The sequence below is a fragment of the Arachis duranensis genome, chromosome 5 (assembly GCF_000817695.3).
Source record: "Arachis duranensis cultivar V14167 chromosome 5, aradu.V14167.gnm2.J7QH, whole genome shotgun sequence".
NCBI lineage: Eukaryota > Viridiplantae > Streptophyta > Magnoliopsida > Fabales > Fabaceae > Arachis > Arachis duranensis.
The window spans coordinates 59,212,007-59,214,730 of record NC_029776.3 but is presented as its reverse complement, the minus strand read 5'-3'; positions in this window follow the sequence as shown (position 1 = coordinate 59,214,730).

Here is a 2,724-nt window from a genome sequence, read left to right as displayed (position 1 = left end):
CCACCACCATATGCCTATGAATCTTATCCTCAACATGATGCTCAACCATACTCACAAGCCTTTCATTACCAAGCACCTTCCTGTGATCCACATCCATCATATAACCAATCCCTCGTACCACACCCTTGTGATCATTATGAGCAAGAACCCTTAGAACCATCACAACCCTATCATGATCGTTATAAAGAACCACCTTGATACACACCATCTCCATATTTTTATCAAGAGAAACCACCTTCCTATCATGAACCCTCTCTCCAAAATAATGAACCTTCCTATTCACCCCAAGCCCCAATAGACGATTCTCTCACTTTGTTACTCCAAGGACAAGAAGCCATGAAGCGGGATACACTTGAGTTTATGACCAACTTGACCAAGGGGGTGCACACTTTAGCCCACCAATGTTTGAATACTCAAGTTGTTTTCGTAGCCCGATGTGAAAAGCCAAAGAAAGAGCAGAGCATGGAGAAGATATCGGAAAATCTGGTGAAAAAGGAAGAATCGGTAGTAGTAGTGGAGCAATTGAAGAAGCCTACGGTTATTGAAACAAAGGAGGAAGTGGTTGAAGATTTAGGAGATGCGGAACTACCATGTGAATCTCAACAACCTCCGGAGCATATCAAGATTAAAGGATATGAGAAGGTTGCTCAAGAAATAGATTCAATTATGGATGATTTTCTATCTACAATTGAATCTCTCCCTATTGAACATGGAGTTAGAATAATAGAAGAGTGTGCACAACCTCCCATACCCTTGGTGAACAATGAAGAAGACGTGTCAAAAGCAAGTTACCAAGAGGAACAAGTTGGCATGATGTATATTGAAATTGAAGAATATGAAGAGGTTGATAAAGAAATGGATTTATTCATCAATGAATTCCTATCCAAAATTGAATCACCTCCCATTGGGCAAGAAATCAAGATTCTTGAAGACAACACCAAGCTAAATGACAAAGGAGAAAAGGTTGAAAGTGAAGAAACTTGTCAAGAGGTAGGGATATCCAAAGAAGAGCATGAGGAAGTCAACCTTGCATTGTCTAAGTGTGGGGAGGCTCCTTTCCCCAAGACACCATCCAACACAACATTCAAATGGCTAAAATCCTTATCCCTAAGCTTCACCCTCTCACTTGAATATGGTTTGATTGAAATGGATGGACAACTTAGAGCTCATTGTGGAATTAAAAGTAAGAACGAGTTGTGTAGTGGTTGAAAATTTGGTATTAGGCTCATTAAGGTCAAAGCTTCAAGGTATAGGAACCATTATTGGAGGAATGCCACTTTATATGGGTCTAGAAGGAAAGCATGGAGTGCTAACAAGAATTCTATTTGTGAACCACCCGGAAATAAATATTACGAAATTCAACTTGCGGATGGGTGCAAAAATAAGATATGGGATCCCGGATCGAAGAATGAAGACCAACTATGGGGACTCATATCTTGGGTAGAACTCTACCCTAGATTGGCGAAGATGGTTGCAATTTCTGTCAACCATTCAAGAAGCAAAGATCCTTGGAGATTCAAGGATGAGTACAAACGTAAGCCACCATGACAATGAGCTCCTCAAAATGTCCAACTTAAGGACTTAAACTAAAAGTGCTAGGTGGGAGACACCCCACCATGGTAAACTCTCTCCATTCTCTTTTAGTTTTGTTTAATAAGTAATTTGAGTTGCCATTGTAGGTAGATTTTCATTTCATATTGATTTGTTTGTATAGATTGGTTGTTAGTATATTGTGTTCATTAGTAGTTGAATAAACCTCAATACCAATTTGCATTTTGTGAATTGTGTGAGTTTTGTTTGAATAAGGAGTTGTAGGCACTGTAGGGAGTTTTTGGGCAATTAAAAAAAAGGGGGTCGGATGCGCGCGCACGCGTCCATGAGCAGATGCATCACCATACTGAATTCCAGAGAGTTGGGCCACTCTTATGCGAGCGTTAGGCTTTTAGCCCAACTCACCTCATGTGAGCGCGCACATCGTGCATGCGCGCCAATAAATAAAAGTGTCAATGGACGCGGACGCATACCTGCCGCGTACGCGTCACCTGGCTGATGCCACCATTCCATACATGCCTCCCGAGAGTTAGGCGAGTGCTGGGCCAACACTATGCCTCCAGCCCAACTCCTAGCACGCGTGCGCGCACCGTACGCGAACGCATCCTTACCAATTCTCACCACCCACGCATAAGCGCTCAAGGCACGCACGCGTCGGTTCCCAAATTCACCAATGCACACGGACGCACATTGTGCGTGCCCGTGTCGATTAAAAATTGAGAACAACCCTAGTGACACGAGGCCAACTGCGCAGATGCACCCACTCACCTTCTCCAACTCTCTTTCACTCTCTCATCTTCTCCAATCCCCAACCACCATCGCCGCCGGCGTGCGACCGTTGCAGCCGCCGCCTCACCCTCTCTCTCTCGCCATACTCACCTCATCGCTCTCACCCCTACTCTCTCCCTCTCTACCCACTCACACACCCTCTTCCCCTCTCACTACCGCGCCGCTGCTATAGTCCAGCGCCACTGCCGCCACCGGTGACCCCAGCGCCACCCATCTATTGTACCCCTCTTCCACTCACCACACCTCACTCTCCACTCCTTATAATCTTTGCCCCGCTCTGTCCGTGCGCTATCCCTCACCACCCCAGTCTCCGCCTCACTGCCTTCACCGCTTCCTGCTTCGCCATTATTCTCGGTGTCGCTGTGCTTCTGATTCGGCCACCCT